The following is a 13,449-nucleotide window of genomic DNA, read 5'->3' as shown; positions in this document are numbered from 1 at the left end:
TGGTGGTGACGGTGGTGGTGGTGATGATGATTGATGATGGTGGTGGTGGTGATGATGATAGTGGTGATGACGGTGGTGGTGATGATGATGGTGATGGTGGTGATGATGATGATGGTGGTTATGATGATTCCATCGTGCCTCCGAGACGCGCGCGCAATGAGCAGCACTCGTTCAACGCAGGAGCCAACATTCGCGCAGGGACGTGTGTGCATGCATACACACATACATGTATAGATAAACGTGTATGTATAGATACACATATGTATACATGTGTGGACATGTATGTGTGATACTCGTATGCATATACATACATATGAGCATACGCACACATGCATAGATATACACATGAATACATGCATTGTTTGTGTACATATGTATAGGCAAACATGTATGATTGTATACATGTATGTGTGCGTGCACGGTTTTACACCGCCCTCCTTCGCCTTTTTTTCTATGTTATCATATGCAAAAGGCTGGAATGCACGTCCGTATCGGTACGTGTGGTTTGTGACAGTGTGGTGTCTGTGTCTGTGTGTCTATAGGTGTGTGTGTGTCTTTGTATGTGGGTGTGTGTGGTGCAGTGTTAAAAAATCGCCACTAGGGAGACAAATAGGGCCGGGCGTGGTGCTGGCCACCGACCCCCTCGTATGCCGTGCCAGCATTCATAGGTGCTCGCTAATAGCACTTGCCCCAACAGTCCGTTAAGGCTGCACGGAGCATCTTTGCCTTTTGTTTGATCGCGGTTAGCTCAGCGCTCTTCAGCACCCCCGGCCCTGGACAGCGCTTGCTCGAATGTTAAAGCACTCGCCATTGTTCGCAAGCAGAATACCACCGGCACCATCATCATCGCCATCACCATCATCACGATCAGCATCACCTTCTTCATCACCATCACGTGCGCCGAGATGGTGGGGATTACTCTCTGCAGGGATTACTCCGCAAAGTGATTGCTGACTACGTTGGATTAGTGGTTGATGGCGTAGCGCCCATCGCCCCTTGTTTCGTGTCGTAGTGTTATCGGTACACACAATTCAAAGCGATGTTTTGGGGCAATGACCCTTCCTCATAGCACACATTCTCTGGCACCTTTTTCAGAGCACACATTTGTTATGGTTTTTTGTTGTTGTTGTTAATTGTGCTGGTGCACCACCGCCGTCGTAGCAACATCACCGCCGCATGTTTAGTGTATTTGCATCACCTCGATAGACACACACACGTACAATGTTGCAGATTCTAGCTCGCTATACGAAACAATTGTACTAATTTTTAGATCGTGCGAGATGTTGCGTCTCCTTAAGAAAGAGATCGGGAGGGAGGGAGGAATCTTGCGCCCTTTCGTGGTGGTGGTCGGATGAAGGCATTAGAGCCTTCCTATTTGGTGCGCTTGTTTGTTCGACAGCCATGCGCAATTGTAGTCACTGAGCAGCACAAAGCAATTGCCTTATCAGGCATTGGCAGGGTGGTGGTGGTCGGTGTAGGTTCCCCTCCCCCACTCCTCCACGCCCCCCCCCCCCTCCACTCCCCCACCTCTTTTCTTTTCATCACGTTGAGCGCTTGTAAATAAAACCGCTGATGCGCAGAGGGCTGTCCGATGTGAATTATGAACTCGTGACAGGACCAATGTCCGCATCCCATTCTCATCCTCCACCTCATTGTGCGCGTGTTTTTTTTACGCTGTTGCCTGCTCACGAGCGGTGGACGCTTTAATTAAATTAGCCCACTGCACCTTGCCAGGGGTTTAAAATAGAAACGTCCTTTAAACGGCAGAATTTTCCGTGAGTTGTTTCGACCGATGAAGGTCGGATGGCCTGCATTGCACGGACGAACACAGTCCCAATTTACTCGAACGAATTTTGTCACGCAGAATGCCACTACGGGGGGGGGGGGAGAAAAAAAGAAGAAAAACAACATCGCCTTAAAGACGAATTCATGTTCATGACGGTCCCTGCTTCGTTGGAATATTTGGCCAATTCCATGAATGAGAGTTTTGGCTTCGCGTGGAAAGAAACCCGAAGTAACCGCGGAGAGAGAAAAACAATCCACGCGTATTGCAGGGGATAGCACTCAAATCCCGGCGCCAGACAGACGCAAATTCACAAGGCAGAGCCGACCCAAACTACACCTGGACTGAGACCTTTGCCACACTGCCCTCTCCTGGGCCGCTTGCAGCCCCAGGTCCCGCGCCTACAACACCTGGATATGCGCTCCATCTAAAGCGCTCGCCACTGCAGCCAGGATGCAACCCTCCTTCTTCAGCGATCGAGATCCGGCGAAATTGGGCGTAGGGGGCGAGGGGGCGCGTGATGTGTTTATTGATTTTTTTTGTCTGCATTCCCCCATTTTGGTTTATTTATTTAGTTTGTGCCATACAAGTAGGCATACATAATTCAGACGTTCACTTTGCGCCACGTAATCGAATGGGCGTGTCCTTGCGTTGGGGGGGGGGGCAATGTATGTCAATCTCCGAGTTAAATTTACTTAACATTTTGCATTCCTCTTCCTTGATTGTCATTAACACCATTTGTAGCGGAGATCATTTTAAATGAGTTCGACACCCCCTGGCTCTGTCTCCCCCACTCCCCTTCTTGCCGTGTGCGTCTCGTGCGAGCGTTATTAGTATGCGATTCTTACCCCCCCCCATCCCCCACGATAGTTGTTCAAAATTTAAGCAGGAACCACTGGCAAAACATTACGCTGAGTGCGTTCAAAAGGAACGCATTGCATTCGGAAAGCAATCATATCCCTTAGCCAGCTCATTACAGAAAATACTTCTGTAAGACACATTTGCTGATGGTTGGGGGGGGGGCAATGATTATAATGTTTTTTTAATAATATTTTTTTATTTTTTTTATTTTACTTTATAAATTTTTTTTTTTTTACCTACATGACTTTACCGAAAAAACCTAAGAATATGATTATAATGCGTTTGACTATGATGACCTTTTAATAAGAGCTCACAACTGGGGTTCCATTTGATTGTTCAGAGCACCCCACGAATAACAAATTAGTGTTGTCTCCACCACCACCACCACCAACCACCATCACCAACCACCACCACCACCAACCACCACCACCACCACCACCAACCACCACCACCAACAACAACCACCACCACCAACCACCACCACCAACAACAACCACGCCTCGATGTAATTTCTCCCAGCTCTCACTTCCAGCATTCAATGCCCTTGTTCAGTATTCAAGTTGTGCGCCACGGTGTGTACATCCAATTTGAGCATGTCAGTGATTTTCTGATATTTCTAATAATGAATGCTCCGTTTGCTGCGAAACTATCATCATCATCAGCCATGATCAATTCATCATCAGCAGCAGCAGCCGTGGGCAATCGATTATGATCACTATCATCAGCAGCCACAACCACGTTCAATCCACTGTTTTACTTTAAAATGAATTGTAAATGCATTATATTTACCGTTAGAACGATACAACGAAGCTTCCAGAAGCGTGCCTTGTATTTTGCGTGCAATGCAAAGTCAATTGATATTTATTTGTATTTTACATCAAACATTTAGCTTCTCTCTCTTTCTGGAAGAAATAAAGACAACCACGTGTGTATGTGCGTGCGTGTGTACGTATTACGTACATCGCTGAGCTGCGTTTCTCGTTTCAAAAGTGAGTGCACGGTCTTTGGCCACAGTGGGTTCGGGTTTTTGTTCACAAAAATAATTTCCTTTTCCAAATCACATGGCGTGTTTACCTGGGCAATGAATTGTTATCGTCTCTTTGTGTTGTGCAGCTTGCCTGTCCACTCGTCGAATTTCCTGGCCTATCACAGCAATAATTGTAATAACGTGTTACATAACAGTGCCGCATACATCTTTTTTTCTTCATTTTCTCGAAGAAAACACCAAAAAAAAAAACACCGCACACATCTTTGAAAACGAAACGTCTCGTGCATTTTTGCGCAGATTTTGTACGTGTAGATTTTTTTTTTATGAACAGCGAGGGCTGCGAAAAAGGTTTCAGCTCTCGCAGCATGAGAGAGGGGCATCGCGCGCGCTGCGTCCGCTTTGTGGGATCTGCGGGGACTGTGCGCGCACGCGCGCGTGTGTGTGTGGGGAGCGGTGGTGCAGCGGTTAGCGCAGTGTAGCGGTTAGCGCGCCACACTCCGAATCTGGTGACCCGAGTTCGATTCCCGCTCGCGGCAAACATCAGTGACGATTATTTTAACCGGTCCTGGGCCTCCCATAGGTCGCCACAATTGAGTACTCGGCACCGTGTGTAAACATCACCACTGGAGAGACAAAGGCGGCCGGGCGTGGTGTTGGCCACCCACCCCCTCGTGTGCCGTGCCGGCCTTCATAGGTGCTCGCTAACAGCCCCTGCCCCTACAGCTTGTTGCAGGCTATACGGGGGATCTTTGTCTTTGTGTATGTCGAACTTCTTTCGCACCGTACGTAGCCAACCGCGCCAATCGGAGGTGCCATTCGGAAGCAACATAAATTAGGTCCTCTGCTCCTTGGTGCTTACGTGGTCAGAGGAATAGTTGTGTAAGGCGGTTAAACGCTGCTTACATTTGCTTCCATGCAGCTGCGAGAGGGCGCGTGTCCTAAATGGTAACGCAGTGCGCTGATGAATCACGTCTCCACCACCACCACCCCTACCACCCCTACCGCCGCCGCTTCAATTTTCTTTTACACGTGAATGAGGAATTCTACCGCGATATTTTGTTTATCACCATTACCATATTCCTCGGTGGTCTCTCAAAAAAAATGCAACTGCTGCACCGGCACCGAGCCTATGAATGACATTTCAAATAACGGTTGTGTGTGCTTCGCTTTTCCGCCAGTTGCTATTGCTGTCAATTTTTATTTATTCATTATTATTTATATTATTATTATTATTTCCCCCCCCCCCCCACTAAAAGGGCCAGGTGGAGCTAAACGCGTGCTGCAGCGCTCGCTGCGAGAACGGAGAGCGGTGCTCTCGCGGTAAAATGCATCGACGCACATTGACGGTGGGAGGGGGTGAGGGGGTAGCGAGTGTGGCTGTGGACGGCGCGACCCTGCGGGTGTGCCCTGCGTAGCTGTTCGAGGCGAGCGACGGAGCGGCAGCCCCGAGGAGAGAAACGTGGCCGAGGGAGTGTCCACGACAAATATGGAGCGCGTTGTATTGCATTTGTTGCACGTACGCATGCACGTACGTAGCCAACCGTACTAATCGGAGGTGCGGGGGGGGGAAGAGAATGAACTAAGCACATCAATCAGTTTTAAAGAAATTAGTTCGTAAATCTAGATGATGATTTACGAGTGAATACCTCCAGTGGCTTCCTAATATTGGATTGAAGGAAGAGCGTTCCAGACGGCCGCGGAAGCGCATCTGAAAGCGCGCGATGCAGCGACCGTCTTTGTTCGAGGTTAGCCAAAAGGCCGCTACTGCAAGGATGGTCGGAGTTTGCGTGATGGTTTATGCAGATTTGACGAGATCAGCAAGGTGAGCTGTGGTTCATTTGTGGCAAGCACTGCGCGTGTAATGAGTGCGACCTTCTCGAGGTTGACGGGGGTAGCGTGTGGCTGTAGAGTGCGCGACGCTGCGGTGCAGCCAAAGGAGAGAACGTGGCCGAGGGAGTGTCCACGACAAATATGGAGTGGAATGTAGATTTTTTAAGGGTCTCTATATGAATCTAAGAGTATATGTGTGAGTTTATTGGTTCTATGTGAATCGATGGATCTATTTTGTGAGTCTATGGGTATCTTTGGGATTTTACGGAGGTCTATGTAAGTCTACGGATCTCTCTGTGTGTCTATGGGTTCTAAATGGATCTTTTGGAAATCGTTGGGTATCGATTAGCACGGTTGGCTATGTACGGTGCAAAATAAGTTAATATAAATACGTACATGGGAGTCGATGCATCTCTGAAACCTCTATGCAAGTCTATGAGTGCATGTGTATTCTCCTCTGACTATGGCAGATGCTATATAATAATGCAAATGATAGAGAAATGGACATCTTCATCAAGCATGGTGCATGACTGATGATGAAAATAACAATGCAATGCAATATATTTACACACGACCGACAAAGATCCCCAACGTACCCATGCAGACTGTTGGGGCAGTGGCTATTAGCGAGTAGCAGCTATGAAGGCCGGCACGGCATATGGAGGGGTGGGTGGCCAACATCACACCTTTGTCTCCCCAGTGCTGATGTATTTACACACCACACCAGGGACTCATTTAAGGGTAAGTCGACCTAGCGGAGGCCCGGGACCGGTTCAGATAATCGTCGCCCATGCACGCACATGCACACGCACGCACATGCACACGCACGCACATGCACGCACAAGCACAATCACGGCCAGGCTGGCATGGCTCTGGCACCGAGCATCGCGGTCCCCCGCTGTCGCCACGCTCTCGAGTCTAGACGGGAGTATGTCATCTGATCACCGCTTGCGCTCATGGAGACGCGACCATGCGCGTGCGGTCGCGAAGCGGCGAATCCGACACCGCCCTGCGCCGTACAGCCAGTGCACTAAGCAGCCGGTACGCTGCACGTCGGGTGCATTGAGAACAGCCAGTGTGCTGCACCAGTAATTTATTTTTCCACAAACCCCCACCGCCCACCAGAGCCCCAAACTAAAATTAAATTACGTTTAAGCAGCGCTTCATTTTCAGCCGGAACGGTTCGGAATGCTGATTCCTGTCATTGTCTTGAGGGCGAATTAAAACGATAATTTGCCTCTTATTTGATATTGCATGCCGCGCCGGGAGGTCGACTCACACCGGCGACCTCTGAACTGGGGCAAGTCCGGTGTGGCCGCTGACCGTGACAGCAGGACAACATCCACCCAAGATCACACCCTGGGTGCAACCCCTGCATGGGCAAGAGGGAATCAAAATTGGCAGTGAAATTAATGAACGCGTGCCATGGTGCAGCTCTGTGTCGGCTGAACGCAGGCCGGGCTCAGGGTGTTTAGTCTCACGAACACCACACTGGGGAATTTAACACCCATTTACATTTATATCGCTTAAATGCAAATGGGTCGTAAATCCACGTAACTCCCGATTGCCAGAATTTACCATTGTTGTACAATCGCCTGATGATGCTGGTTCGTGTAACCACCAGCACAAATGGCAATACCGTGTGCGTTTGCTCTCCAACGTACAACCGGTGTGGTGCTGAAGTAGTCAAACAAAACAATGTGCACGTTTCCTTCACGACGCGAGAAACCTTACCCACTACTGGCTGTTGTCGGGTGAAGGTGGGTTTACGACACGTTTATAATTTACGCGATCTCACTCAACAAAAAAACAAGAACTTTCAACACGAATGCCACACTGGGATATCGCTTGGACCGACGTGAAGAACGCCTCATTGTGCAATGTTTGTGTTGAGATGGCTCAGCGTGGCGGATGAATGGTGCACAGTTGAAAATCGAATTTGTCATGCTCGGGGGGCACCGCGTAGACTCTGTTTGCCAGTTATATCAGGATTTGGCATTTTTGTATTATTAGTAGTATTTAGGGGTGTGATACTGTGGGTTGTAAAAACGAGTAGGATTCTGATTCAGCCGTCCTTGTGTTGATAACAGCCGCGATCGCTTTGGGTGCAGCGGTGGCGCAGTGACTCACTTGCCGCTCTGTGAACTCGGCGACCCGAGTTTGATTCCTGACCACGGCTAACATCGGTAGCGAGTGATATCTGAACCAGTCCCGGGCACACCCCAACCTTCCTTTGTCCAACCTGTGCAAACCAGCATGGTGAAGTATGGTCAAACAACGATAGCAAAGGCATGGTAAAGCAAACCCCATAACTGACACAGCATGGGGATGCCTTCATTCAGCATCCCCGAATTAGCACGGTTGGCTACGTACGGTGCGAAAGAAGTCCTACATACATTCACAAAGAGCTGTGAATAATTATGTTTTAAACGACTGTAACCTATGTATTCATTGCAGTGCATTTTACTGAAAATCAATAAATGAATGGAACAACATTTGAAAATTAATCAACCATTGAGGACAAATTTACACAAACCGTTCCATGACAAGGAAGAATTAACACACCCATCGATTAATTGCAAATAAAACATGCTGTTGACGCGACGTGCGGTGGTATAGTCCGTTATAGATCGGATGTTTTTAGACATCCGCTGGGTGATTTCTCTGACACACAACACACGGCTACTGCCCAAGATACGCACAGAGTATTGCTTTTCATTAGAGCCCTTGGGAATTCGTAACGGATGGAGAACCAACACGCGTGCGTGGGTGGATGCTCTGCAAACGTTGTCAAGAATGAGTCTCGTCAGATCGCAGAGGCTGAGCAGGTTTGAGCCTGGCTATCACTTGGCTGGGAGCCTGGGGATATCAGGTGTTATAGGCTTGGAAACATTCGGTGGCTAGGAGTTGGCAGTGCAGCAGTGAATTATTGTTATTATTGTTATTACGGAGGCCTTTAAATACTGAGGTGTGTTGTAGGCTTGGGGTGTGAGGTGGCAGAAGATGGAATTATGGGCATTTAAATCCATCTGTGCGGAGTTTTGAATGTTGTCATCCTCCTCAAAGGCATGGGGTTTTCTCTGGGAGCCCCCACGTGACAAACGCTCACGATTGAGATTGCCCGAGCATCCCATTTCAGGGCCCTCCTGAAAGAAGTGCCTTGAGACTCGGTGAGGGTTTCTCGGGGGTAAAATGACCAGGTCTGCTATTCGAAATCAGCAGCCACATTGTAGCCACCAGAGGTGTGGACTCGAGTCATGTGACTTGGACTCGAGTCAGACTCGAGTCATGAATTTGATGACTTGCGACTCGACTTGGACTTGCATAACAATGACTTTGTCCCACCTCTGAGATGTGGACTCGAGTCATGTGACTTGGACTCGAGTCAGACTCGAGTCATGAATTTGATGACTTGCGACTCGACTTGGACTTGCATAACAATGACTTTGTCCCACCTCTGAGATGTGGACTCGAGTCATGTGACTTGGACTCGAGTCAGACTCGAGTCATGAATTTGATGACTTGCGACTCGACTTGGACTTGCATAACAATGACTTTGTCCCACCTATGAGATGTGGACTCGAGTCATGTGACTTGGACTCGAGTCAGACTCGAGTCATGAATTTGATGACTTGCGACTCGACTTGGACTTGCATAACAATGACTTTGTCCCACCTATGAGATGTGGACTCGAGTCATGTGACTTGGACTCGAGTCAGACTCGAGTCATGAATTTGATGACTTGCGACTCGACTTGGACTTGCATAACAATGACTTTGTCCCACCTATGAGGTGTGGACTCGAGTCATGTGACTTGGACTCGAGTCAGACTCGAGTCATGAATTTGATGACTTGCGACTCGACTTGGACTTGCATAACAATGACTTTGTCCCACCTATGAGATGTGGACTCGAGTCATGTGACTTGGACTCGAGTCAGACTCGAGTCATGAATTTGATGACTTGCGACTCGACTTGGACTTGCATAACAATGACTTTGTCCCACCTCTGAGATGTGGACTCGAGTCATGTGACTTGGACTCGAGTCAGACTCGAGTCATGAATTTGATGACTTGCGACTCGACTTGGACTTGCATAACAATGACTTTGTCCCACCTCTGGACTAGCCACCACGCGATGCGCATCCAACCCAAACCACTGCCCGAATACACCGCGCGACAGAATTATTATCTTACAAACTCCTTAATGAAACATACCAAAATGTAATAACCCATTTGACAAGCTGTATAATTCGTGATACGTCACTTTGCGCATTTCCTAAATTATATATATCTTCCTTACAGAAAGTTTTTTTTTTAAACGTTATTAACATTTAAATTGGCAATAATACGTGGGGACAAATGTAACGTTAAATCACGACGTGCAGTGGGCACGACATATCTAAATCAAACCAAAACACCACTTGGATTTGCAACGTTAGCGTCAAATTTCCACCGCAGCTCCAGACGCCGTATCGAGTGGATTTCATCGCAGGGAGCGTGGGGGCATCCATCTGCCAGGCGACGGTGCAAGCCCCACGCTTGCCTGTTCGCACCAATGTTGTCACGGGAAGGGCCCTCCGCTGCGGAGCCCTTCTTAGGGATAATTTGGCCTACTCTTCAACGCCGGCCAGACGTCTCGGACGCGGTGGGAGCGCTCACACGTTACGCACGTATGCATGTACGTACGTTGAACTTCTTTCGCACCGTACGTACGTAGCCAACCGTGCGCATCGGAGGTGCGGAGCAAGTACAAAGCAAGCCGATCGGCAAACCGTGGCGTAACCCGTTTAAGCTGCTGGGTGGACAGACGTGGGGGAGAGATGATAAATAAATAAAACCATGCACCGCTGTATAAATGGTGCGCGCATTTGAACGAAGACATGGATCGGAGACACGGACATTGTCCAAGGGAAATGTAACTTAATCCGAAAAAATGTGCAAAGAAGCTTTGGAGTGGTGCGTGCCTGCAACTCCGCTGAGAGAGAGAGAGAGGAAGAGAGAGATCACGTGGATGGGAGATCAAACGTGCGTTGCAGAGACATCGCGTCGACTCATAAGTGCAGTCGTTAGAGACGTCGCTACAAGGGTGGGGGTGGGGGGTTCTCGCGGGTGGTCGAGGCCACGCCAGAGAGGTCGTCCGCCCTAGAGATGGCGTGACGAGATCCGCTCGATTGCGAGACCTCCATGGAGTGCCGTCCCGTGAGAATGTGGGAGAAGTGGCAAAGAAGCATGGGTATAGGCCTTCAGCGAGGACTGGATGATGACGGCTTTGTGTAAGGTACCAGAGAGTCATTGGTTCCGTTGGACAAACCGCTCAGAATCGGAATCAGAATCAGAATATTGTTGTTATGTAGTGGAGGAATCCGATGAGCTATAAAGTTCTTTATTTCACAGATGTTCAGTCGGGGTGGGTCAGAACGTTAGAACAACAAACAATACACAAACACCAAAGGGGTGCAACGTATAGGACAGATAAACAAATAACTTAAAATATTTTTTTTATAAAAATAAAATCAAACAGTTTTTATATTCTTTGGTTATTTCGGTAAAGTCGTGTAGATATAAAAAAGAATAATACAAATAAAAACCACAACGTTTTGTCCGCAACACAAGCGGTCGAATTATTATTTTTCTATCTACGTGACTTTACCGAAATAACCAAAGAATATAAAACCTGCAGTCACGAAAGTTTTAAGTCAAAATAAAGCCCACTGAGTCATACCACTCAGCCCCTTACAGGCCCTGTCACTATGGGGCGAACAGTAGTCAGTTGACAAAGGGCATGTGTGAAAAATAGTTTTTTTTTATTTTTGACACGTGCACGATAACTCTGTGCCCGCCATGCTCGCTCTGGCGTAGGTTTCTCGAGGCAAAGCGAGACATTGAAAATCGCTCCCGCCCCCCCCCCCCCGCGTTCGACGAAACCCCACCTGGGCTCAGCACCGCGACGTGAAGAATGCACGTCTCGGGTTCCCGTCGCGAGCGGGCGCACGAGCGCACGAGGGAGTGAGCGGGTGAGGGTGTGAGGGAGGGAGGGAGCGAGCAAGTGAGGGAGGGAGGGAGTGAAGGAGGTAGTGAGCGAGTGAGCGGGTGAGGGAGTGAGGGAGTGAGCGAGCGAGTTAGGGAGTGAGCGGGTGAGGGAGTGAGCGAGCGAGTGAACGGGTGAGCGAGTGAGGAAGTGAAGGAGGAAGTGAGCGAGTGAGTGAGCGGGCGAGCGAGTGAGCGAGGGAGCGGGCGAGCGAGTGAGCGAGTGAATGAGTGAGGGAGCGGGCGAGTGAGGGAGCGAGCGAGGGAGCGAGCGAGTGAGGGAGTGAAGGAGGGAGCGAGCAATTGAGGGAGGGAGTGAAAGGAGGGAGTGAGCGAGTGAGTGAGCGAGTGAGCAAACAAAAGTGAAGGGGCTTGTGATGGCGATGGTAATGATGATGATGATGGTGACGATGTTAATAATAATAAATACATATTGATTAAGGGTTGCAAATACAAATTAAGGATGCACACAAAAAGCCATCCCCTATTGAATGTCTTACGGAAATAATAGGCTGCTGCGAATTAATTACGATCACTCCTTCGTTAAAGTGGCATTGTCAGTATGCGCCCCGCTTCCTCTCGTTCCGCTTTTATATGCATATTGATTCCATTGGCGGTTGTGCCAATAATGACTGCAGCTGGGTAGTAATGGCCTCTTAAATACCTCGCTAATGTATATATGTTTCAAGTTTTTTAAACGACAAAAGATTTTAATTTAGATCAATACAGGCGCACATTTTTCATGATGCCTGCCACGAAACGCTTGTCCATTTATGCTCGTAGATATACATTATCTTCAAACGCAGCTTTTCGTTTTCATGATTCTCACATGAGCCGTGGTTACGAAACGCCTTCTCGTTAGTCCACCAGACCGCTGCCTTTGAACAGCTGGATTTGAATGTCTCTGTAGCGTCTCGGTCAGGCATTGCTCGCAATTACACTGACAGACAGACAGAGAGATCACATGAATTGATCATAGCACGAGCGTGTGTGAGACCCCTTGTTGTCTGTTTAAAAAAAAACGCATTGGGGCTTGGGCATGACATGTGGCGACCAGGGACGATAGCCGAGCGTTATCACATTCGCCACTTGCTGGGGAAACATTGGCAGTTCAAATCCAGTAGGCCGCCCTGGTTATGACTGCGGGTGCATTAACCGTAATAAAACGTACCGTATGGCCCAAATTGCGGGATACTTTTTCAAATTGGGACCACGACGGCAGCGCACGATGGCCTCTCTCTTTGCGAAAGACGTCACGGGATTTTTAACGTCCACCGTAAAGCGGGCGAACGGCGAATACACTCGCAGCATTAATCGGGGCGGCCCGCTGGAATCGAACCGTGAAACCTCTGCAACAAGCGACGAACGCGCAACCATTGGGCCCTGTTGTATCCGCCTTTAAGTGAACAATGGCTCCTTCGCCCCGCTGCCAAGTTGCAATCCGATACGAGCTGCTGACGCCACAAACGCGTGGGGTGGTGGGGCTGTGGCGAGGCAAATGCTGTCGAAATTAACGTTCAATTGATCACGCGATTTGCGCGATTCAATCAGACGCACCCCATACCGGCACACTCCCCAGGTGAACTGCTCAGTGCTAAGACACGTGCAGCCATAACCGAGGGGGTGGTGGCGTGTCGGATTCGCACCGTGAACCTCTGAAACAAGCTGCGGTGGTGGTGGTGATGGTGGCACAAAGGGCTGTGCGGTGCCACATGGCCCCGCGCCTCCAGTTTGTTGTTTCGAGCGGCGCTTTGTGTTTCGCTGAGACCTCATGGGCCCTCTCGCTTTTGTACCCATCGGATTTGCCACCGGATTATATCGCCCCCCCCCTCACTCGCCACTCCCTCCCCCAACCGTTGCGTGGTGGTTGCCCGGGCGTTGTAAAAGTGGGGAGATTGTTTTTTATTTTTGTCGGGAGCTACGATTATGGAGTAGACGGGAGGGAGAGACGCAGTGGGG

General features: G+C 49.1%; 1 protein-coding gene across 4 annotated transcripts in view; it reads left to right on the top strand.

The window, feature by feature from the left end:
* Positions 1-13,449, top strand: part of LOC144934823 (synapsin-2-like) — a 113,669-nt gene that overhangs the window by 428 nt on the left and 99,792 nt on the right. The window lies entirely within an intron of this gene.

Source organism: Lampetra fluviatilis, chromosome 11 (genome assembly GCF_964198595.1).
Source record: "Lampetra fluviatilis chromosome 11, kcLamFluv1.1, whole genome shotgun sequence".
In the NCBI taxonomy this organism is placed as follows: Eukaryota; Metazoa; Chordata; class Hyperoartia; order Petromyzontiformes; family Petromyzontidae; genus Lampetra; species Lampetra fluviatilis.
The sequence above is the reverse complement of the archived record's forward strand: the minus strand, read 5'-3'. Positions and strand labels throughout refer to the sequence as shown.